Source organism: Coturnix japonica, chromosome 3 (genome assembly GCF_001577835.2).
Source record: "Coturnix japonica isolate 7356 chromosome 3, Coturnix japonica 2.1, whole genome shotgun sequence".
NCBI lineage: Eukaryota > Metazoa > Chordata > Aves > Galliformes > Phasianidae > Coturnix > Coturnix japonica.
Genome location: NC_029518.1, coordinates 89,544,600 through 89,572,166, shown reverse-complemented (window position 1 = coordinate 89,572,166; position 27,567 = coordinate 89,544,600).

Below are 27,567 nucleotides of genomic sequence, written 5' to 3'. Positions count from 1 at the left end.
TTATAACAGGAAGTTAACCAACTTGAAAAATCACCAAACTATGTAACTTGGTCAGCAAATTCTAAGTAAGTGCACACATACATAGTAGTGATTAAGAAAATGATTTAATATTGACTTTAATAATTATTTGCTGAAAATGGAAGTCAGTGGGATTTAAAAGTTCTTTCCGGATAGAAAAAAAAGTCCGTTTTCAGTTACATATAATGCAGTTTATATCTTCCTTGTCTTTAATTGTACATCATAGCACAACTCTTTCACTTCACTCAGGCACTATACACTGCTTTGAATTTATTCAGTCGATAAATCATGCTAACTGGTGCTTTGTTTATTCAATCCACAGGTGTATGTATGCAATATCAAAGCTGCCCATTGGGCTGGAGAGATCTATCTTTCCATTACAATTGACAATTCAACAAAAACAAAGGGATATTGGGTTATAATGAATATAAAACTCACCTGAAAGTTGTGTTTGCATACCTGTAGGATTTAAAGTGTGTTTTTCTCGTCTTAGGAATGAATCTTTCAAGAGAAAAATCTATGTGCCTCAAAAACTCAAAAAAAAAAATAAAAAAAAAAATCTAGCTACATGATCTTGTTTGTTAAAAACTATAAGCTCTCTCCTCAGTCCTTCTGCAGATTCAGACTCATACGCTTATGCATAGACCATCACAGATAGGGCAAGAGTTGACCTGTTATCATAAGCTCAGATATTTTTTGGAGTAAGTGCTGATCTGCATCTTACATTCTCCAAAAAAAGCATTCCAACCCTGCTCCAAACCTACAAAGATTCATTAATTAAGGTATTTCAACTTCTTAACTTTATTGCATATCATATTTTGGCTATGGAACATCATTTTATTTATTCTATAGCTCTTGTTCTTGCAAGTCAGTTGAAACAGCTTGGACCACCTTATGCTGAAATCAAGGAAAATAATAACTTTTTCACCTAGATCTTCCAGATTTGTCCATCACTTTGTTGCAAAAAGTTATCAAGTAAATAACTATGACTTGGAAACAGGGATTAATGTGTCAGGACCAAATTTCAAGATAAGAAATCCCAGTATGTCTAAGAACTCAAGGAGACAGTGGTTTTTTTTGCACATTTAATAAATCAACAGTAAGAAAATAATGGAAATTACAGTAATTATTTTGTTTGCATTATTGCACAACGGAGTCAGTGTCCTGGAGTAGGGTCTATTTTTACTAGCACTGTAGAAACACAAATTATATGCATATAAATGCAAATTAAAGGTTGCCTTTATAAGCTCATGAAATGTGTTTACAATGTTTTTCATCCTGACATTTTCTAAGTTTTTCAATATTGAAATCATAACTTTAAAAAAGTTATGTTCTTACTTGCAAGGAAACAAACACCCTGACTGATGATTCACTTACCTTTAGTTTTATAACCATAGTAAGAATGGGTATTGTCTTTTCTAGTCCAACAAGCTTAAAAAAGACTGTCAAGGTCCAAACAAGACTGGCCAGCATTGCAAATACTCACAGACGTACAGTCTGCATAGGACATACTAGGATGATACAAATAAATCTGGGAAGTTGAAGTTGCCTGTGAAAGAGCAAGATATAAATCTCATCTTTTGGGAGAAAATTATGCATTTTATTTCACTCAAGAATTCTAACCTTAAAATGTTTCAGTTGAATCTAGGGGTATGTAGGTAGTCTTTCACTATTATTGTAGTACCTCACTCAGAGGAAATCAGCTGAGAAATATGTATTTTTTCCTCATATCATCAGACACCCTTCACTCTCTGCAACACTGTGATTCTAAGATTCCCTGACCAGTGAGCTATAATGTTTTAAGGGGTTATAGATTTCCAACTTTTTGTAGAATTTATTTTTACCATATAAATTAATTCTGCCTTTCTTGGAATCAAAATATGCCCATCAGAGATTGGAAAAAGAAAGAATTGTAATGAATTCAGTGTATGTTTGGAAGACTCAGGTGGAATATTATTCTCTTTATTTATTTTTACCCTGCTTCTTAGTATTCTTATTATATCAGTACATAGAGTCACATACTACAGAAAGAGATGCTCTCATACTTGAAGCAGTCTTCAGATCAAGTCACAGTCATAAGACATCTCAACTCTAATCCCTGCTCCAGATGAATTAAAGTGGGTGTTGGAAGTGATACTTTCCACAGCTCAAGTTAAATCTCTTCCCAATTAGCTATTATTTCTGCATTTTTATGAATTTTAAATGTTATCTGTGCTCTGAGAAATGGTACTTGGCAGCTATTATCTACTTTCTGACACAAACCTTGTTGGTGCCATTAGGATTCTACCCAGATACATAAATTTAAGCTATACTTGCAAATTGCAAAGTGGCAGGAACCATTCCCAGCACTGAAGCATTTTTAATTGGGTGCATTCTTTCAAAGGCTACAAACCCTAATATCAACTTAAGGCCTTTAGAACCTAAATTCAATTTTGGGTAGAAACAATTGACTTGTATGTAGTGTACACTTTTGTTTAATAATATACAGAACAGCTTAACTACCTGATTGGGACAATAATAATAAAAAATAACTTAATTATGGAATTAGATATTTTAAAAATTTGCTGAGATACAAGCGTCTCAGTTTCAGCTGGGACAGAATTGTTTTCTTCAGAGCATCTACTATGATGCTATGGTTTAGTTCTAGGAGAAAAAGCATTGATAAAAAAGCACTGCTTATAGTTGCTGGTAAACAGTGCATCTCAGAGAGTCAAGACCATCCCAGTTTCTCAGTAAAGTAGCTGAGAGAGAATAAACTAGCTAAAGAGATATTTTGTACCATGTAACATCATGTAGGAGTTTTGAAGGGAGTGGGAGTTTGTTTTGCTCTCTTCCACTGCTCACAGTTATGGCTGCCCTTTTTCTTTTCTCTGTCTTAGTAAATATCTTAACTTAGTAGTTCTTTGTTTTTCTTTTCCCAATTCTCTCTCAGATCCCCCTGGGAAGAGGAGAACTTAATGAACAACTGTGGTACTTAGTCACCTGTCTGGTTAAACCACAACAATGAAGAACAAAAACGTACAGATTCATGCTACATAAATCTCATCTTCCTTGGGGAACAAGAAAGTTAGATTCTTAGATTTAAAATACAAGATAGCCATTTAATAGAATTTATTTCACTTCAGGAGCATTTACATTTCTAAATTCCCTGTTCACATTTTTGTTGTATGAATTTCATGTCTGGAAAGATTAATCCAATATAGCTTTTCATTTCAATTCATGACCTTGTCAGTATATGAACAGATATTTTATTTTTATTTTTATCATTTATCTCCGGGGTATTGTTTCAATCAATAAGTGATGTGCAGCATTAAGATGATTTCTCCCTCGCTCCACCCCCCCCTTTTGTTTGTTTCTTTTTAGCCCTGTAATTTGCATCTTTGTGTTAGGTCTATCCTACCACTTCAGGAAGTAAGGCCATTTTTACCACCATATTTTAGTTCTCTCAGGAGTATGAATTGAGTTGTGAACCTGAAAGACAGTGGGAGCATAAAACACAGGCCCATGTTGTATATTTTGGCAGATTTTATTAGGATTTTTTGGTACTTTCTGTACCTTTACTTGTTGGCTCGGTGCATGTAGAAAGTTACATGGAACTGTGATTTTGTAAGGAGACTATGGGACAAAAAAAGAAAAATAAATGGAAAAAGTAATTTAAAAAGACAATTGTTTGGCATAACATGGTATTTAGTACTATTTATAGATCATAATGTTTCTTAGATAGAAACAGATTCATTTAATACCAACAAATGCATTTCTTTGACATGGGGATATTCTATTATGGTCAGTAACCATCTTTTAGTAGCATATGTATTCCTTGTAATGTTAACATAGGAAAGCATATGGCTTTCATGATAACTGAGTTACTTATGTGAGAATGATTTTCTTCCATAAATTTGAAACAGCAGCTGGAATAACAGCTCAGAGCTAATCAACAGGATCCACCAGGGATCTCAGAGCTATAGATAACAATAATTTTGAAATGTGAAAAGCATTAAATCACATTAATACAAAAAGACAAGATAAGTAATTTGTCTATGACAGACTTTAAAAGTGGAGGCATAAAACAGAGTAACGATGTAATATCTACAAACAAGAGAAGATGGATAAATAAAAGGAACATCAGGGACATAATATTTTTAGAATAATCAATGTATTGCAGAAAGAAATCTAAATACTAAAATGTATTCAGGAACATAGATATGAAAAAAAATTACATGTGAGTGATATAAATAATGTAAATTTTCATTCAGACAAAAAGCTAAAGTATTAAAGTGGGATACTATTAGTGAAATTTAAAAAATAGGTTTTTTCAAGAATGTACGTAGTGTAGGTCAGGACAGTTCATACTCTGGCTCTAAAATGACCAAAAAGAAAATAGTAAAGGAAGGTTTATTGAATTAAACAACAATTAGGAAATGGATATATTAAAAAAATCAGGATAGGTAACAAAGATTTAGGGGCTGTAGATGCTCATGGGAAGGCTGAGCACTGAATTTCCAGAATCTGATGGGGGTTATTGAGTTCAGTGTCCATTTAACAATGCTTGAAGATTGAAAGTCCTAGAGGACTGACAAGGGCAATAGATAAAATATAGCATAATAGAATATTATAGCTATTTTGGTTGGAAAATGACCTTCAAGATTAGGTCCGACTGACAACTTGACTTAACAAGTCCCTTACTAGACCTACCAAGTCTCATAAATGGAATATATAAATTGATGACAGAAAGGGATAAATGTCAATAAATTTAATGAATAAATAACCTGAAATATTGGCTTAGATTACTTGAGAAGACTCTTTTAGTAGTGCCATGTTCCTCAAAAAAGTAATATTTTATAATAATGAAGAGAAATAAAAGTAACAACTTGATTTTCAAAACAGCATTACCTAAATATAAATTTGATTGTCTGAAATAATATATAGATACAAAGAATTAACAGACTTGAGAATGTTTTACACATATGTATTTATTTATATTTCTAATATGATAACATATGAATGCCTTCTATATAAAAACTAAAAGTTCATTAAGTTCACCTTTTTATCTCTATAATCAGCAAACAACAGATGTTGAGGTGTGCTGTAAAATAAAAACAGAAATAAAATATATCAAAAGTAAAAAATAAAGCAGCAATAGGAACAGGAAATGCTATAGCTTCTATCTAAAATTCAATTTATAGTAACTATTATTAAACAGGCTGCCATCAAAAAAAAGTCTTGGATAAAGAATTGCCCATCTTTATTCACCGAACTTCCTTCCCTTTAATACATCATTAAATCTAACTTACTGTTCAGTTTAAAGAGCTGAAATCAAGACATTCTCATTAAAAAGGATGCTTAATGGTCTTTCAAAGAAAAAATATATATATATTACTAAAACATTCCAAATGAAAATTCTTAAAAGTATTTTCAAAATTGGGATGATGAAATAGAATTAAAATAGTTGTATTTTTGTAATATTAAAAATCAAAATATTGTGAACTAGTATTGCTTTCAAAATAATATGAACTTTGAAGCTGATTCTTCAATAATTTATCACCAGTATTTCAACTGCCAAATGATATTAATTACAGGCTTTCAAGGGTATGTTATGAGGGAAGAAGAAAAAAAATATAAATAAAAACCAGAATCATATTATTTTCTTGGTAATACATCAAAGAAAAAGAGAGAGATATTGGAACATAAGTATAATCGAGATGATAAATCAATAAAAATACAGTATTTTTCAAATGGAAATGGACTGTCTTCATAAGAGACAGATTGAGCACTTCAGAGAATGCATTGTGAATTAAAGTCAGGAGTAGACTTATGGAAAAAGGCATGTCTTAGGTATCATTAAACAGACAAGACCCTATTGTCTGCCAAGAAATGTTACTCTTAATCGAGATCTCTAAAGCCTATCGGGGCAGTGTTTCACCAGTGAAGTTTTCAATGTGACGTGATGGCTTTTCATAATCACACACTGCAATATATTAGCCATTGCCAGACTTACATTTTGCATCCCTAGACTTTTGCAGGAGCATTCAGCTGCATGCTCATGAACGAAGTTGAATCTTGTGTTGTGCCAGAGGAGTGTAGGATTCTCCGGGAGAATTTCTTCATTGGAGGAGAGTTTAGGCATTGCAACAGGCTGCCTATGGAAGTGGTAGAGTACCCATCCTCAGAGGTTCTTAAGAGATATGTGAATGTGGTACTTAAGAACAAGGTTTAGTGGAAAACTTGGTAGTGTTATTTGATGAATGTATTTGATACTCTTCTGCAGCCTAAATTATTCTATGGTGCTAAATTTTTTTCCTAGTCATGAGTAGTTATAATGAATACAAACTCTACTTTTACAACTCCCTCTAGAGAAGCTAGGTCTTAAAGATGAATGCATATTTGTCATAAAAAGGTGTTTAACTTCACAAAGAAGTTCTGATGAGAGCAAACACCAGAGGAATATATTTTTTTTACTGATACTATCAGGACACAATCTGATGTCCTCAGAAAACAGATCAATTATCTTGCATACAAAGATACTGCTCACTTATCTTCACTAAAACTATCATCAATAGAAATAACTGTTTTATAGTGCTTACATTTAATTATTTATATGCATATATATTATATGTATTCATTGTAAGGATAGGCAATAGCACCTATAGTTGCTTAAAACCAGTTTCAGATCACCCAACAAAGGCAGAGATCATAATCCAGCAACAAAGAATGAATTATTTATGCATTTTCTGAGAATCAAACTCACCAAACACTCCAAAAGATGTAATCTACTAGCTGCCAGACCTTAAATGAGTTTAGGGAGAGGTCAACCCAGAGCTCTTCCCTTCCAGTTGTGAAGGTGAATTGCTTCCACTTCAACATGTACTCCATTACTGGTTAAGGCCATAATCTAACAGTTCTCATACATGTATATATACTGTTTTTCCTCTAAAGATTGTTTTAAAAAGAAATGAAAAATGTATACACAATGACAGGTAGATCTATATGTGTACCTAAATAAATGCGGTACTCTATAGTTTAAAATAGAAGGACGTTTTCTATAGTGTTCTCTAAGAATTTTTAGATGCTATTTGTTAGCTATTTTTTTCTGTGCTAGCAATATATTGGACTTTTTTGAATACAAAAATGATCTGGAGCTAACTTGAGTCTTGTTGATTTTAATTATGCTTTGGTGTGAGTGAGAAAGGAGTTCTGTTTGCTAGAGATAACAAAGGTCTTGTTATCTCTTTATACATAAAGCAAAGAATGTATTGCCAGTGTAACTGAAGTCTTAACAGTCTAATACAAGAATTAGTCCTGACCTAATTACAACAGGAAAAGAGAAGGGATAATTCCATTCAGAAGAATATTTAATAGCTTTCAATAGCATTAATAAGACAATTAAACTTGTTACACACAGTTGGATTTTCTACACCTCTTCCTGATGTTGTGTTTGCCCTTTCACTGCTCATATGTCCTATGGTCATTTCCACCTGGTGTTGGTGGTGGGAGGTATCATGCCAAAGTGTCAGCATTTGTGGTCTTTTCCTGGGAGGAATAAAATATGGGTGTTATTGTTCTTCATTTCATGTTTTAGATCCACTTATGTCTTTTCAAAACATTTGCTATCACATTTTTATATCTTTGTTTGCTCTGCATTAGTCTGTTAAATTTTCTTTGTTCTCTTTCTTACCACTAAAACTTGCTTTTTTTAGTTACAGGTCCACATTTCTTTAAATAACAAGTGGTGAGCAGCTTACAGATGAGGCTGTTAGTGACAAGACTGTGTCCTCTCATCATCCCAAGGCTGCACTCTATTTAGCCACCTTTTCTCAAAGCCTTTGTCAGTGTCCCAGGTCTGCAGTTCCCTATACAAAATGATTATCGTATTACTATGATAGAAGCATAGAGATACAAAATTTAAAACCAAATAGTCATAGTGACCTTGACACTTTGAAAAACTGCTGCCACAACTGAACCAATAAAATAGATGTGCAGAGGTCACCATTTTTGTAACAGAACAAACTTTAGAAGCCTCACTCTTGAGGCCCTTCAGACTTCAGACACAGCTTGTGGCAAGTTGCTAGCAATGATGGTACTGAATGATGGGGTTAAACGCCTATGGCAAAAAAGCAAGAGAGAACAGAATGAAAAGGAGAAAAGTTCCTTAAATTAAACATGGAACATTTTGGGGTGTTTATAAATCAGAATATTTTTTCACAGCTGCCCAATGACAATTTAGCAACTCAATTATATAGAAAATAAAGAAATGTAAAAGAACAAGCAATGGGGAAATCATTGCTATTCAAAAACCACAAAGAAACTAAAACTTTCTGGATGCTATTCATCTACAGATGTTGGAATTACACCAGGTGAAACATTCAAAACTTACGAATGTGCAATGTTAAACTCAGGGAGTATAAATGATTTTTGAACTGTTATCATCCACACTGCAGATGTTTAAAGGACAGAACATGCCAGTAAAAATTGCTTTAAACTTGGTTAATAGGTGAATGAGTCATACGCAGTGTGTTACATCACTGAAACATATAAGTTGTTCAAGAAAGGGAGCTTCAAACACAATCCGAGGGAAAGATTTCTGTTGCTTGAAGTAGGAAGATACACCATTAATTGTGTTTCTCTGTCAGGAGGAGAAAATGTAAGGTTAGTCAAGGATCTGTCTCTGCCCTTTTTCTACTTCTGATTTCACATTGGAACTACTTTTCACCCCGAAAATTGAATAGTTGTTGCTTCCTAGTCAATATGAATAACATAAAAAACTTCCATCTTCTCCTTGTCATGAACACATTTATTACATTCTGTGCTTTATAAAAGTTTAAATATAAGATATTATTAGAAATCAGAATGTACTGCTTATTGAGTGAACCGTCACATAATCATGGATAATATGCTTAATTTAATAACATGAGATTCCTGTAATCATTTTGAAATAATAATAAGCAAAATGCTCTGCTGACGTCTTGCTATTTTCCTTCAGTGAATGCCAAGGTTTAGACCAACAGGCTTAAATTTTTCTGGCTAACTGCTGTTTGGCATACACTTAAGTACAATTTAGATGACATTTAAAAAGAACTACTGTCACTGACACTCAAAATGTTAACACAAGTGTGAACACATGAATTGATGTAAATTTCAAGTGGTAGTGACAGATTTTAAGAATCATGTTTTAGAGACAGATTTTATTAATAGTAGCTGTAGAGTAAATAGGGCTATTTGTGAAGTAAACAATTGCTCTTCCAAACCAGTTACTTTATGATAACGTAAAATTATTATTATGAATGAAAAGCTCTAAATCTCATAAGAGCTCTTCTGTTGATAGTATGTGAGATGATGCAAAACCTACTTCTTGCAAAAATATTAAGTTATTCCACAGAGATATGAATTAGGCAAATGAGCAATAGTATACTGTAAAAGTCTGCTCTAGAAAGTTTAACTTTCTGCTCTGTTACTTGGTACTAAGCCCTGTAAATGAAGTACAAAGTTCTTTACAAACCTCTTCCCTTCCTTCCAGTGTATTGACTACACCACTCAGCTTGCTGTCATCCACAAACTTGCTGAAGTTTACTCAATGCCATCGTCTCTGCCTCTGATGAAGATGTTGGAGAGCACCAGTCCAAGACTGACCCTTGAGAGACACCACTTGTGACCAGCTTCCATCCTGGCACAGACTTATTAATCACAACCCTTTGGCTGTGTCCACCCAACCAGTTTCCAATCTGTTGAGCAGTCCATCCTTCAAATCCACACCTCTCCAATTTAGAGACAAGGATGAAGTGAAGAGAGAAGGATGTGGCTTGTTATTTGTCTTCTCTTGGCCTGTGATTTGTCTTCTGCCTTGTTTATTGTGATCATATTGTCAAAACAATTTTTTATATTTAATTTTTCCTTAGAAAGGAAACTTGTTAAATGTGGACATTTATGAAATTGTGTATTTGTGCATGCTGCAAATAGATATATTTCGATTTTCTATCTTCCCTTTCCTGTAATGGTACACTAAAAGTAACCAGCTGTGAAAGGTATCAGTGGGGAGGTAATCAGTGATTTGGTGCTCAGCAGTTCTCTACCAATGGTTGAACTATTGACTGACTACTAATCAATTGCTACAGGGTTTCCATGGTGTCGAATAAAGCAGATAAAGCACATGATTGAGAAGAAAAGGCAGCAGGATAGATACCATGGAATGGGACCTAAAAACTTATAAAGTGTAGGGTATGTGGTAATGAAAGAAAAGAATAAAGAGGTAAAAACAAGGTCTAAAAAGAGGATGATTTTATTTAAATCTGCAGATGTAATTGTGTGAAGGTCAAGTATTGCTTTAAGATGGAAAACTGGAAAAAGATAAAAGGAAACCTAAGCAATTTTATTTAGGAAAATAAAATTGCAAGAACACTTATACACTATATTTCCTATCAGAAACACTAATGGAGAGATGAAATGAGAAAGAAAAGGCAAAATAATGGAAAACAAATCTAAATTAGCAATAAGGATATACCACATTTGCTATACAATACAAGCACAGTGCAGCAAAAAGACATAATGCAACCCTGTCTAAACAGCTCCTTCCTTCATCTTTCTCTGTTCAGCTGGGAACAGGACAGAAGTAGTAGGATTAAAACATACTCAAGATGAATTGATAATATGAATCCAAAATGGCATACCAAACTTGAAACAAATTAGCATGCAAAAGAAATGCATAGAAAATAAAATAAATTTACAGGATAATATTCAAGGGCTGCTCTGAAAGCAGGCTAATTTTTTATGTCAGCCTACATTGTCAGAGGCAGATGTTGGTGGTACTGCATGAGAAGCTGAACCTTCCCAACAATATCTTGTTACATATAGTTGCTGTGTGACAGATGGCAGCAGAGGGAAAGCCTGACAAAATGGTGTCTGACATGGAAGTGCAGATGAAGCAAGGGCATGTTACTGAATGTTTCCACGCAGGAAAAAAAAAAAAAAAAAAAAAAAAAAAAAGGCCTCATTGACATCATCAATATTTTCTGAATGTTTATGGAGACCAAACAAAGAATGTGAGCACAATGAGGTGGTGGGTGGTGCATTTCAGCAGTGGTGACAGTGGCCCCCCTCTCTGTGCAGACCTTTGCAAATGAGGCATGCAGTCTCTTGTTCATAGCTGGTGAAAATGCGTAGGTAATGGTGGTGATTGTGTTGAAAAATAATCTCTTGTAACTGAGAATTTGCTGTACTAAATAGCGTCATTGTGTTCTTTGTATCTGTTGTGGATTCTGTGGAAACAAGCAGGAAGGATTACTTCCAAAGCAACCTATATATAAGAGAAGAATGCTAGAAGAATGTCTGCATGAGATTTCCAGAAATCTGAAAGTTCACATTTGTTGCATGATGTGTACATTTATAGTTTCAAATAGCACATTTATCATTTCAAATAATGAAAAGGGTAAGAAGAAAAAAACTAATTACATGACAAAGAAATGCTAGTCCCAAAATTATACAGTTTATGTTCAATTAGTTGTTCTATCATTGAATTTTATTTTAATGTTGGTAGTCAGTGTGTCTGTGACTCAGTTCACTACCTTTATTGTGGTAATAACAGCACATTTATACCTTTCAGGAGTGTTGTATAGTTTAATAAATGTGATTAATGGTTATGAAGTGTGATATTAGTATCATGTTAATCTATTATGTAGATGTTAAGAAATAGGTGAAGTTAAAATGTGGAGAGGTATTTCTTTTATGTACATGCTGTCCAACTCTAAAAGAAGGCAAGTGCAAGCAGATTGCATTGGCTGCAAGCATTTTCTGAAGGTCTGTGCTTCTGAAAACCAAATGGTTCCCTTTAACTTGTCTATCTATCTGTTAGATGTGGGCTGTAACACAAGCCTTTGCTAAGACCTTACTTTTTTCAAGCTTTCAAATACTGTCTGTATTATTTACTATCTTAGTTTAAATGTCAGCAGCATGTGATCAATAAAAGAAGCCTTTCCATGTTAATCATCACTTTTGCTATAAATATATTAATTTTCAGATTAATAATCTCATCAGGAACCACCTATGACAATTAGGGAAATTAGAATTAAATAGTTTTAATCTACTTCTAAAATCAGTAAAATAGGCAGGTAAGATACATCATTATAAAGACAATGTGTTGTAAGCGCTTGCTTCAAAGATAAATATTGTATTGTTGGCACAGTGTGTGGGGGATAAGCCCTTCACTTTATTCCTAACTGTTGCTAACAGTTTTCTAAATGTATTTAATGACTAAGGGCAGCAGGGGGGACTTTTATGTATTCCATCTGCTTCTATGTCCACAAGTACATCAGCATGTCACAACAGCTCCTTCCAATGGTACACTCATGTCCCGATATCCACTCATGGCAATACTGGGAGTTTTGCATGACAGGAGCAGACTTGTGTCGAAGACTCTCCCTGCTTGGATAATGAAACTAGTGGAATGGAAAAACAATAGAACAATATTGGAAAGTTTAAAAAGTAAGGAAGAACCCACCTGGGAATTGAAGAAAATCTTGACATGGAGATCAGAGCAAATCTTTTTTGACAGACATTTAAAATGGGAGACTGTCAGGGACAGAGTCCTATGTATTACTCAGAAGCATGGATATTTACAACTGAGAGAAATAGCAGAGTCTGGTTTTCCAGTTTATTGAGAAGCTCTTCAAAAAATAAAATAATAATTAAAAAAAATAATAATTAAAAAAAAAAAAAAAAGAGAATTTTTTTTCAATATAGATAGTAATCATGGAATCACTGGATTATCCAAGCTTGGTTGGACATAGAAGACTTTAAATTCAGCTTTCTTCCGAAAGTCACCTCAGTGCTAAAGTCAGACCTGGTTTATCATAGAATCTTTTGAGTTGGAAAGCATCTCTGAGAGACATCTAATCCAACTCCCCTGCAATGAACAGGGTCACCACAGCTAGATCAGATTGCCCAGGGCCTGCTCCAGCCTTGCCTTGAAAGTCTCCAGGGATGGGGCACCAACCACAGCATTAGATAACCTGTTCCAGTGCATTACCACCCTCACTGCAAAATGTTTTTTCTCTTATATCTAACCTAAATCTACTCTCCCTGAGCTTGAATCTATTTTTGCTTGAATGCCTGGGTTTTTACCATATAGGTGCTTCCTCAGCCTGTGCTGTTTCAAAGTATTTCTTCTTTGGCAGGTGTAGGATTTTTTGTTCATGCTTGATGAACTTCTTTAGGCTTCAGTAAGGCTATTTCTCCATCCTGCCTAGGTTGAATGGCAGCAAAACACCATTGGCTGTCCTTGATCTGTTGCATACAGGGTGTTCTTTATTTGATGTCATCTGTAAGCTTCAATTGTTTCCCACATCCCTACTGGCACAGAGGTTTGGAAGACATTGTTGTCAAAACAAGGCATTTCTTCACTGTATCACCTATTACATAAGTTCCACAACAGGGTCACTAAAGTAATAATGGAAGATTCTCTTGCCTTGATGTCCCTTGCAAATGCAATTTTACATGAGGTTTGACTTTCCTAATGGGCCTAAACAGTATATATTTCTCTTCTGTAGTCTGTTCCTGTTTCTATGGCATTTTCTTTGTATTGGAATTCCATGATGGAACTATTGTTATGTATTTTTTGCCTAAGTATCAGAATGCTTCTGTTTGCACAGTATCTGAAAAATTCCAGGAGCATGCTATTTGGTTGCAACATTTCCACTTACGTTTCATACCACAAAAGTTAAGAATGTATTAATGTATTCCTCATTCCCTCCTAAGAAAACAGAAACAGGAAGGTTGTTTAAAAGGTTTATCCCTTATTAATGGACAGAGCTTTAGGAAGAAACTTTGAACAGAATTATTACTTTCAGATATCTAGAGATATTAAACTAAATAAATCATCTTCATCAAATACACTGAACTTTTAGTTTTAAATTTTGTTCTCAGGTAACTTTGTTGAATAATTTGTGAATGAATAGAAGAGATACTCTGTCCATTTAGAAAAACATAGTGCAAGAGAAGCTGACAAAACCAGATTCCTGTAAGGTTAAGTGCCTCTGTAAGCATCAGCTAATGTCTCTAACAAAGCAAATATGGCAGTGAAACAGAACACTGTAACCAGAATGCATTTTTTAAATGTTCAAGATTTTTTAGAACAAAAATCCCGTGTGACATGAATAGTTTCTTTGATTTTTATTTTTCTGTGGTCTCTCAGAATCTGTAGGTAACACGAGGTCTCTAAAAATAATATTTGAGTACCCCTTCTTGAAGGTGTACTTTGAGAAAAGGAACCTCTCTAATGGGTGAGATACACAGTCACAAATTCCTTCAGTTTTCTGATGGGATTCTTCTGATCCAGCATGTATATTCATAGAGCAGATCATTATCTCTGAATTAGTCTACAGAATGTTCTGTAAACAGTGAATCTAGCAAATAACAGAACATAAAGTTTGAATTGAGTTATACCTTATTAGTTGAAAATGCACCTTTCTGTGAAAGCACTTGGCTCTCTCCATTTACTCGAAAAAGAACATAGGATGACAGGATGAGTTAGCAGATATGCATTGCAGAAATCACATATTAGGTGAGATTAACTCCACCTTTTTCATGACCCATCTGTTCCAAAACACCAACAGACATTATTAATATGAATCTTTTGTGCAAATGAAGCACTTATGTAGACATTCATTACAAGATGAACATCAAAGTTGGCTGTTAGTAAATTGAGCTATCATTATAAATGTTTCTTAATAATTAGCCTATTGCCATATTTTCTCACAAAAGTCAAACAAGATAATTCAAATTCAGTAACCTCTATTTACTTTCTCAAACTTGTTCATGACATACCCTATTTTAACAGACAAGAAAAAAACTCAGAAGATAGATAGGCTGTAATATTAGGAAATATTATGAAGTTCCTTGATTTTTCAGGCTGAATAATAGTAATGAACATTAGAAAAATATTCTGAAGAATTAATACTTATTTGACACATGAAAAACTGTTTATCTGAAATATTTATTTCATCTTCAAACGCATTTCTATAATCTCCTAATTTATTTTTAAAAGATCTTATTATATCTTCAAGTCTAACTGAGTTATTAATAATATATGATCTGATTATTGGTAATAAACCTTTGTACAGATTTTTTTTCTCACTTTGATGTTGCTCACACTGTATTTGGTGCAGTTCCGCTTCATTAGTGAAAACAAGATAAAAATTGAAGTATTAGATCTAAATTATCTTTAGTTATTTTAAACCCTTGCTATCATCAGGGTCAAAAATCTATTGTATTTATCTGTTGCATGCCCTTGGTAGGTTTAATTTAGTGTACGGTTTGTTACTGAAACTCTTACTAGTTTCCATTTCACCAAATAACACTGAATTCCTGAGAGCCTTCATGAGGTGAGAGTTCTCTTTCTAATGCATTCTTGATGCAAACATTTACTTATTGTTTAGTTGGAAACAAAGAGAATATATATCATAGAAACTTCACTTCAGAATGAACTGGGAACTATAGAATGGACAACATGCTGTTGTATAAAGTTAAATATTAGAACAGGTAAATGAAGCAACAGAAAAGTCAAGCACAAGCTGAACCTGGAATGACTCGAAGAACTTATCTTTATACATAAGTTTTACAAATATATATATATATGAATTTGTTCTAGCAGATCAAACCTACATAAGCCTAGAATGCAGAGGTATCCTAAAGATAGTAGAAACTCCTTGCTTTTGTATTTCTTGGCATATTAAATAAGAGAATACAGAGCAATGTAAGGCTATCATATAAAAGCAAACATTCAGTTTCCACTAGTTCACGGATGTCAAACCTTTTGGCTAGTTTTTGTTTGTTTGTTTGTTTGTTTTTGTTTTCTTTTTGTTTTCCATGAAAACAGTAAGAGATACAAATAACACAATAACCTATGAGTAGCTGTGTACTTTTGCCAACCATGAGCAGAGGACTGCATGGCTCATTCATAAAATTCCACAAAGCAGAGACCAGCTATTATCACTGCTGAAATGCACCACCCACACCTTACTGCACTCACATGCTCTGGTTTCTACAAACATTCAGCAAGAATCCATGAATGTCAATGGGTGTAATTTTTTGCACATGGAGGAAGTCAGTGGCACACCTTCACTTCAAACACACTACCAGGTCAGGTGCTGTTTTGTCTGACTGCCACTCTGCTGCCAATTGTCACAGAAATAAAATGTAATGGAGTATTTGGTGGGGGTGTTCAGTCTCTACTGCCATATTACCAATATCCACATCTGATGTTATAGGCCAACATAATAAAGCAAGAGTAAATATCTTCGGACCAGACCTCTTAAAATATACAATATCATTAACATATAAGTAAGAAAACAGATTAAATATTTTTCTTAAGACATTTAAAAAAAAAAAAAAAAAGAGAGAGAGAGAGAGAGAGAAAAGCATAATACTAATGGAACATTTGACCGAAAATAACACACCACTCTTTTTTGATGGCAAAGGTTGCAATCTTCACTGAGGTCTCAAAGTGTTCATCAGTGACATTTGATGAAATTTTACTCTTCCCATACTTTATGCTTGACAATAATTGTTTTAAATGTGCATACTGCCAAAGAGAGATGAAATGAACAAGGTGTGACTGTGAAGCAATGGATATTTTTCCCTGCTGAGGTGGGATTATGCAAGTCTGATAAAGAAACATGATCAGATTTTTTAGTTGAATATCTGATTGCAACTCTATACATTCCATTTGAAAATTTGCAGGTCATGTATTTATATAGACTGAAAATGGTCTTGCAAATGTGAATTGATTTTTTATTTTTTTTTTTTTCAGAATTGAAAGCTCAAGCTGTGGACTGTGGTCAGCATGCTAAGGCAATAGAATACCATCCAGAGATACCTAGATGGGCTTGGGCAGTGGGCCCAGGAGAAACTCATGAGGTTCAAAAAATTCAAATGCAAAATCAAGCAGCTGGATCAAGGCAACAGCCTCCTATCTATACAAGCTGGGGGATGAAAGGATTGAGCACAACCCTGTCAAAAATAACATATGGGTACTAGTAGATGGCAAGCTGGACATGAGCCAGCAACATGTCATTGCAGCTCAGAAAGCCAACTGTGTGCTGGGCTGAATCAAAAGTAGTGTGGCCAGGAAGTCAAGGGAGGTGATCCTTCCTATCCCTCTATTCTGAACTAGTGAGGTCTCCCCTGGAGTGTTGTGTTCAGATATGGAGTCCTTAGTACAGGAGAGATGTGGATGCACTGGAGTACATGCAGAGGAGAGCCACAGATATGACATAAGGGATAGAAGACCTCTCTTACAAGGACAGTCTGGTCAATCTGGGGAAGTGAAGGAGAATTATAGTGTTTTCTTAGTATCTTTAGGGAACTATTACAAAGAAGGAGACAGGCTTTTTTGTTGTATCTATTGTGATAGGATAATGGGAAATTGTTTCAAATGGAAGGAGGGGAGATTTACATTGGATGTAAGAAAAGCTTTTACAGTGTTGTGAGGCAGTGGAGCAGGATGCCTGGAGAGGTGGCGGATACCCCATCCCTGGAGTCATTCAGTGGCAAGCTGGACCAGGCTCTGAGCAACCTGATCTATTAGTTGATGTTCTTCTTTATTGCAGGAGAGCTGGACTACATGACCTTTAAATCTCTTGCATCTGAAACAATTCTCTGATTCTATGATTCTATTTTCAAATTCCTTTATCAAAAAAGAAAGCATAACTGCATATTCTTCAGTGTTCAGAGCCTTCTGTTTAGCCAGTGTATCAAAATGCATACAGATATATGTCATCATTTGTGTCAGCACTGCACAGCACTGCCCTCCCCATGCCCTGGTTTCAGTTGACACAGCATTAATAATACAAGGATGTTCTGGCTGTTGCTGAGCAATGGCTGTGTGCCCAAGGCCACTCTGAGGAGAAGAGCCACCAAACTTAAATTGTGGTAAGGGGGTGACCCACACTGCAAGCTGTTCTGTGTCTCAGGTGGCCTGCAAGCTGATGGTTGGACGTATCTACGTTAATTTGTGAGACCATATAAGACCATATAACTCCATTATGTTGAAAAGGACAGCCATTTAGTTAGCTTTTCTGCTGAATGCTCCAAAAGGTAGAGATGGAATGTGCAGTCTTACAGCTTTTGACTGGGGAATTGGCATTAATCAATTTGGTATCAAGTACAAGCTGTTCAAAATGAAACTGATAAATTATGACAAGAGACATTCATTGAAAGAAGTGTAAGAGAATATTTTTCAGAGCTCTGCTACAATTCCTACATCAGCTGAACTTTACCTAGAGTCACTAGGAAACAGGTGGAAATAGGAACATTGTTATTTGTATAAGATGCATTACCTTTTCATGCATTAAAAATACATATTATTTACAGAACATAATCATAGCAATTACTTTAAATTACACAATTTGATTCAGCGCTACATCAAGAAAGAAGAAAAGCATATTTGTTCTGCTGCTGAGCCTTAGGTACTAATATTATAGATGAGCAAATCTGAGGCTGCATAAAATCTTTGATTGTAGATATCATTAGTGATGCTTTCATAGCATGAATTTATTCAGTAAATTAGAACCTTATGAGATAGAATTCACTGAAAGCTATCTGATCTTTGCCTGGAAACAGAGCACAGCTGGTTTGATCAGAGAGTGGTAACATGATTCTACTTGGGAGAAAGTCAACTTTTGTCACTGCCAAAGAAGATAAAAACAAAATTATCCATAATCAGTATAAAAGGCAGATGCTAGTGCAAGTGTGTGAGCATCTCATTTCAAACACGCAGGTATTAAAATAAATAAATAAATAGTAACAAAGCCATATTTATACCTCTGTATCTTCAATTTCATAGTGAAATTTCCTAAAGGAGAAATATAAAATCCAGAAATCTTTCAACATATTATTAAACTGCTTACAAGAAAATGTTAAAGACCAATAAATAAATTTATTCTAATAATCAGTGATTATCATAATTTATTCAGTAGATAGAATTCAAAGAATTCAAAGAAAGATTATTTTATTCATAACAAGAATGAGAAGGGTTATTAGGAATGAAGTGATGCAAAAGTACTAAAAGATTGTCTAAAGAGAAATAGATCAGACTAAAATACATGTCATCTTTTGTACAATTTCAAGAAGATTCATCACAGAAATCTAAATTGTGCACTAAAAAGTCATTTTTATTATTATTTTTAGTTAATAAGGAAAATTAAGACTGAAAAGAAAAAAAGAGATATAACTAATAGTATTTAAAATGTTTAAATGAACTAAGTTTAAATTAATAATCACACTCTATTTGTGTTTAGTAGCATGACAAAAAAACACAACAAAACAAACAAACAAAAACAAACAAACAAAAAGACATAAATATTTTTGTATAGAATGCTAAGCCGAAATTCCTTTACTTTTTTCCAGACTTTCTTTGGACAAGTCCCTTTATTTTTCTGCTTTTATTTTGCTTAATTCTTATCTACATCATAGGCTTATTTTGGAATCAAAGACATAAAGAAGGCATTTCTGCTGTATCTTTTATTTAAAATATCTAAATATCTTATAAAACTGTAGTGAACTGCAGTAAAAGTTTAAAGGCTCAGTCTTGAAGGCCTTACTATAGCACCTTTGAAGTCAACATGTCCACCTGAATGAGTAATAGTACTGAAAAAAATAATTCTGATGGCTATCCTTAGTTACATGAATCAAATAGTAATTTCACATGCAAGGTATGAAGAGTGACTGTCAGTAGTAAAAACAGTTCAACCATTTTGTCACAAAAAGTACTGGTCAGACTGAAGAACCGTAAACTATTATTGATGATTTTTTTTTTTTATTCCTCCCCTCCCCCCCCCGAAAGAACTCCTGTTACTAGAAGGAAAAAACGAAGCTGGTAGAAAAACTAATAGATATGTGATAATATCTCTGATACCTTTTTTGGCTTCGAGGAAAGTCATTTCATCTTCTTAGCTGGTACAGCATAACATCTCAGTACAGAGATATAAGCTGTAAAGAAAGGGCAACTATTAACTCTAATTTAATCAATGTGATTCATTTTTTTTTTTTTTCAGCCTTGTTAGATAGGGATGACTTTGTCTTTCAGTAACAGCAGCAAAGTCTTTCTAAAAGAGCCCAAAGCTAGTTTAACCAAGACTTCACTGTCCTCCAAAAAAATCTTGGTGATCATGGAAATATTGTGTGACTGAAGCAGGATATTTATGAAAAGATATTTATGAAAAAGGATATTTATGAAAAGATGTATACACCTCTGGCAGAGGGGAAAATTAATTCAGCTTCCAAACTTAAGTAGACATTTATGTACAAAGGGAAAGATTACTTTAGAACACAGAACTTATCAAACATCAAAAATACATAACAGAATGTGTCTTCCCTCAAATACAGAAATCAACAAGACTGTTTCAAATACAGTTGCAAGAAGGTCAAGTATTTTGTTGGTCTGCTGAGATTTCCTGAAGGAATTAATGCAATAGGTATTGTTAGTTGTACTGAATATTCTGTTCTTTTTGATGAAGTAGGGGTAGAGGTAGATGGCATAAGCATTTTGAGCTACTATATAGTTGTGTCTGCCATCTGTGGACATTTCAGAGCTAAAGAATTAGTAGTCCAAATTCAGTCAGTGATGCAAACGTAATTTTGAAACAAGTTGAAGAGAATTCTCTGAGGAGCATCTGGCTGAGTTTTATTACTTGTATGATTTTTTCCAGCTGATGGACATATAAGCCTGCAGCTGAGACCTGTTTACACTTCCAAACAAGCAGTTTCATCCAATCTGATAAATTAATCATGACAGTGATAAGTAATTTTTTAAACCAAAGTTGTGAATAGAAATGGAGTACAAAAGAGTTTAACTGAAATATAATGGGGAAATGAAAATCAATACAGACAAAGGCTATATCATCCTATAGAAATGATTGCTCAGGAGAAAAAAAAGAATGAGGTAATAACTTTATAGTTCAAAGAAGGTAAATCAGAAAGACAGAACCTCCTGAGAAACCACAAGTGAAGGGTCCCTGATGATTGTGAAGGTAGATATATCTAAGTTGTAGAATCTGTCATTCTGGAATTAGCTGTAGGGCAAAACAACCCAAAGGATATCCGTGTAAGACAGTAGAGAAGAAAAAGAAAAGATAAAAAAGGATTTAATTAACTAGTCATAAGTCAAGACATAACAAAACACATAAAATTAATGATATACTGTTATTCGTGGTAGCAGAATGAGTTACTTTTGCATTTGGGAAATAAATAAATAAATAAATGAGAGAACAAAGATTTCTTCAAGCTTGAGAGTGTAGAGACAAAAGCAAATAATCTCTAAAACAGCCTGAATGTGTTTGAAATGCAGATGAAATGAAAATGAATCATTTTATTTTATTAAAAGTAAGAGAAAATAAATAATTTTTGGATGATGACAGTTATGGGAAGGCAATACCAGCAAAGAAAATTTTAATCTTCTTAGACATTGAAAGTATCACTTGATAATGGATGTATAGATAAACAAAGGTATGCTCAATGATTAAAGAAATCACATGTTCTCATTACTACACATAAAATATCAAGTAACAAATACACAAACTAAAGGAAGTAATATATGATAAAAATAATTATAGTAAATGAATAAATATGGAAAAGGCTGTATTATCGAAATCTACAAAAAACTGAAGAGATAAGTGAGGTAAAAAGTCTAAAGCATAGTTCTAGTGACAGACTAAGGAAAAAAAGACCTTAAAATGTTGTGGTTATTGTTTTTTTCTTTGGGAAATTGAAAATGACACAGGTGAGAAAGGCACCCAATTTTGGACCTCAGTGTGGGAAATATGAAATATAGGGACTAGGGAAAGATACAATGAAATTTATTCTATATTTGATTACTCTGGTAGAGAAGCTGAATGTCAAATGATATCAACAAAGAGCAGTCAACAGAATGCAGAATAACTTCAGTAAATTAAAAACAAACAAACAAAAAAAAGTAAAGAAGAGCTTTAAACAAGACATTCAGAACCAGTCAGTTTAGAAGCCAGAACAAATGCATGCTTCAGTAAATAAATATACTATGAAATCAGATCTGTCACCCAAGCTCTATGTAAATATGCTGCCCTAAAGTGCCATATGTTACAGAACAGAATACACTCACTACAGCCAGATGGTTTAATCAGTTTCCTCATGCCAACAGGGACACAACTTCACAGCTGTATAATGTGATCAATGAAAAAAACAGTCAGGAAGGAATAAAAGGATACACCTCTACAAGGTTGGCCAGCAGAGTACAGTAACAAAGGAAATGTACAGATCTCTGCACATTACGTGACATCTTTCAGGCTCTGCTTTACGTATGTCACACCATGCATTGCAAATGTTCAGTTTGCGAAGGACTACATTTTTACTAAAAAAAAAAAAACAAACCCTCAACACTCATTTCTGTATACCCCTATTAGTATACACTATGTGGTGCAGTCCTGGACCTCTGCTTTGCACGAATTTATATAATGATTCCATACTATGTTGTTTTTCCAATCATAAGTACTCTTATGAAAAAATAAGAAAGGTAGAAAGCATGAGCTGGAAATTGTGGATTAATCAAGTTAGACTGAATTCTGGGACAGAAGGAAGAGAGTGTGATTTGAATCAATATAACTTATTTAACTGTTTAGAAAGAAGTGAGAGGAAAAGTAACATTTGGAAAAAAAGAACATATATCTAAAAAAGGAAACACAAAAGAGAAAGGAAAATGGAAGACAAACCTAAATGGTCAAAGCAGTATTAAGTATTATTTCAACCTCTCCATGTTTGTTGTTGTCGTTGTTGTTATTTTAAGTTGCTATTTGCAAAAACTGAGCCCAATATGAGGTGATATATTTGTTAGGTCCATATAAGGAAATACCTAAGTCTATGCATAAAATGTTCTATGTAGATGATCTTTTTGAAATATGAATGCAGGTAAAACTTCCAGTTTAATAAAGCTTCTAATCTCATTCAGTGGGCTTAACAGAGTTGAAAGAAACTGACTTCTCATTTTAGCAGAGCACTTTTGATCCACTGCAGAATATATTCACCTTAAATAGTGATAGATTTAATTTTCTACATTCCCTTACCAAAATAATAAAGAATTCCTTTTATGTTTCCAAAAAATGTTCATCTATACAGCCTTAACTTCAAGATTTTCTGTACTGTAATCAGTTTTTAGCTCCAGAACACTATAGGGTGTTTTGGTTTTTTTGTTTTTTTGTTTTCCTGATGTGCATAAAATTTAAAATGAGTAGCTGGAATTTAAGTAAACCAAGTGAGCCAAATCTAAGTCCCTGGCATAAAATATTATAGAAATTTTTAGCACTTGTATGGTGATTCACTTAAATTAAAAATTAAAATTAAACAAACAAACAAACAAACAAACAAAAAGTAGAAATATATAAAAATAAAAATAAAATCAGTCAGGGTAATATGATATTCAGAAATCAGTTTGACTTTGTGCTGTGGAAAATACACACCATTAAATAAAACAAAACAAAAAAATTCTAAGCAATGGTGATTTGGAAATAGTTTTAATATATTGTCTCAAGACAAAAAATAAAGAAGCCAAAAACTCACACATTCTTATTTCTCACATAATGTAATGAATGGGTTTCATCTTTTTTACATCTTGTCCAGAGAAATGTACTAATTCAGTGCAATGGAAGCATCGTCACCTCTGAAGTACTGGAGTTAAGTAAGGAATGAATGAAATGTGCATATGTTATCTGTAGATTCTTTGATGTGGTTTCACAGAGGAAACATCTGTAGGCATAAATAATAACTCAACTGAGAGCCTGAAATAAGGAGATTAATATTCAGTACTCTCAAATCATCTAAATTTTAAGGTTTTTTTGTTTTGTTTTGCTTTGTTTTTATGCTTACATTTCAATATACTTTAAAATCTCTCATAGTAATTAACCAGTGTATTCAGGTAGAAAAACTGGGATACTTTTAGGAGATACAAATAGAAGCAGACTTGAAAGCATAGGTCGTTTGGTGTGTTTGAAAGATTTAACTCCTACACTAAAATGATTTTGGACATTCATTCTTTCAATAAGATAAAATGCACAAGTTTATACATATAACACAAAGCAAAGCAAAATAAAATGGCAGTAAATAATCTATATGTGAGTCACAACATAAATAAAATGTTTAATGCTAAATTGCAAGTGCAAAGATACAAAACATCCCGGTGGGTGAAGCCTGACGCATATGCATGACTATTCACGTTCACATGCAAGTACTGGAAAAACAAAAGGAAATTTAAATTCTAAAGAAAATGAAGAGTGTTTGTTTGTTTTTAAATGAGGAATATGCCATGAAATTGAAAAAAAGCGAAAGACCATAGATATCTGTGTATCTAACACTATGCTAAAAGGTATGTGTGACATAACATGATTATATATCACTTGCAAATCTACACCCAAAACCAGGAAGCATTGAATCACTCCATATCTATTACAGCCTGGACAGAAAATGTCTGGAGAGGCTAATTTTTTTTTCATATCAAAGAAATCAACTGTGAGAAAACTCCTACTTGATACTGATCATAAGAAATCATTAAGTATTTTGGAAATCCAATTTTATATACGAAAGTTCTATTTTAATTGTAGTCTTCTTCATAGGCAAGTCTGACTATCCAGTTTGGACTGAGTATTACAGACACCTTGGGTCTTAAGGTCCAGATGGCATAAAACTAAATTTTCATTAAGTATTGTAACTTGTCCTTTGTAACATCAGGCTCTTTCTCTTGTGGTTGATTCTGTCTTTGTGAGGGCAGAGCATATCCTTTGTTTCTTCTCTTTTTCAGACCTCTCAGCGCTTCTTAAGTTATCTACTTCATCTTTCTGCCTTGCCAGTATGCTGAGCAGATTGCCCACCTGCTTGCAATTCATGTAGTTCTCACTTCTGTCATATGATGCCAGTAAAAGGCTTTAGCACTCTGAAGCTGGAGGCCTGAATGGCTGTATATTTGAGAAAGCATGTTTGCTTCTGAAGGACATACAGAGAGTGTGTATCATAAGCTACTGAGAAGCCAAAAATTCTCTCAAAATGAAAATGAAAACTGAAAAGCATTGTGAACACTGAGGGAGTTCAAGAGGCAATTGTACCCTGAAAGCAAAAGCATAGATCTGAATGGGCTAGAAACTGCATTAGCAGAATAAAGAAGTGAGTATAAGCTTCAGTGGCAATTGAGGGGGCGGGGAAGAAGGAAGAGAGAAAATTATATTCCTGTCCCCAAAGATTGATGGCTGAATGGGCTTAGGAGCTCAATTACACTCCCAGCCCTTGAAATGCTCGCTCAGATCATTACTGAAGAGATAAACCATACTTTTGGAGAGAAATGGGCAGATGTAAGCATCTCATCATGACCTAAGAGTCAACAGACATATCATTGCTTTTGGGGATTATTTACAAAAGAATTCTATTCAAAAAAATAAAAATAAAAATGAAAAATTACTATGAGATTTGAGTTCAAATACTCCCCCACTGTCTCTTAAATTCTTTTTTGGTTTTACATAATCTTGCTGAGACAGAAACAAACCCAGGAGCAGTAGTGATTAAGTACACTGACTCATTTCATACAGTCTGTCAGAGGACCCACAAACAATAATAACTTTTTGTTTCTGTCTCAAAATGATTATCAAGAGGTAGAATTCCCTTAAGTTTTCCAGTTATTTTATTTTACTCTTTCTAAAAGAAGTAAATTCTTCATTAGATTGGACTTCAGTAGTCTAAAGGGGTCAGAAAAAGTGTATCTATATGGTCTCTATCTCCCTATATATGTTCTTATGTTAAAATGAAGAAAAGGTTAGAGACACTCCAACTAGCAGCACAGTTTGACACTATAAAAAAGACTGCTAGATTTTGTGCATTGCATAAATCCAGACAAGAAAGCTTATATTTGTAATGCACAAATTATTCAATTCATGTAATTATTCTGTAATAGTGTAATTGTTAGAAGGTATAATGTGGGCCATAAAATCTAGCAATTACAGAGTTATTTATGTCCTATAAATACTGCAGCAATTATACTATATGTTAAAGTTCCATGCAATACCTAGCTTAATTGCCTCTCAGTTTGTATGGTTAGCTTGAAAATTAGGATCCTCTCACTAGTAAGTTTAGATACAAACATGTTATAATATCATATATAATGTTTAATAATTTAGCATATGTATATAAACAGAGCAAAAAAAATTATTAATGACAAACATCTTCTACACAAATTTAGCTTCTTTATGGTATCCAGCCATTTGTTTGTTTTTCCAATTGGCTGGCAGATGCTTTGAGTAAACAAATTTAGATGGATTGCTTCCTCATAATTTATTGCCTGCATTAGTTTAATTGTTCAACAGAGAGAACTCGAATCAAGAGGTCTAATTTGTGAATCTACTGTTGAAGTAGGCAATATCTGTTTCTTGATTTGCTCTCTTGTTAAGATACAGAAAAATGTATTATGAACAGGATGATATAATAGGATTCTGAGGTTCATGTAATTCTTAATGGCAAAGCTTCCACTTGTGAAATATGATAGCCAATATATATGGGCGCAAACACTATAAAGAAGTAAGGCAAATTTCTACCTTTCTTTCTTTTTGTCATAACTCTTGGCCAGCTGTCACAAGACTTTTGTACTGAACCCTCTGAAGTTTCCGAGCATGCTTTTGCAAGACTTCATCAGCAGTTAAAGGTATTTTTCTCCTTTCCTCTTGAGGCTTCAGCCAAAAGAAAGCTCTGATGGTCTGTCTGCAATGTTCTTATAAAGGCAACATCATGGTAAACACTAGGGCCCATTCAGTGGTAAACACTGTAGCACATTCAAAAATAATCATTTAAGCATAGCAAAAGGGAGTCAAGATTTACATTAAAAAGCGATTATAGAAATCTAGCTGTCAAACCTACAAAGGTGGAACAGAGGATTTTGGAACAGTTGTTTGGCATTGTAGTGGTTGACTTATCCTAAAAAATGATTGTGGAAGCATGCTTATTTTGATTATGTATTAGTCACCACATCTCTCTTTTCACTGCAACATTTTGAACCGCTACAACAGAGCTGTCCATAAGGGTTGCAAATTTGGCTGCCTAGCAGCTATATTACAGATTTAATTAACACATGTTGAGAACTGACGCAAATCAGCTGTACAGGTGTTCCTTCACTGTTGATGATGACAATCTTTTGGAGGCCAAGCTGCAAATCTACTTCACAGACAGCAGTACAAGTAACCATTCTTGCACTGATCACCCTTCTCTCAGATACTACATAGACTTAAAAGATGTAAGCTACTCATAGAGCTATTGAAGAAAAAGAGGCTATGGCATTTAGTGTCGCTCAGTACCTATTTTATAAGAAAATACAATCTTTTGAATAAAGTAGAATTCCAGAAACAGAAATGCATCCAATCATAGTCACACAGTAAAAGATCTGAGTTAAAAACAAAATGCAGAAGAAAATAAGACAAGCATCCTGTAAAACAAACAAACAACAACAAACCAGTATTTGTAGAGATGGCAGGGAAAAGTCAAGGATAAATGTTTACTCCTTCTGATCTCTAC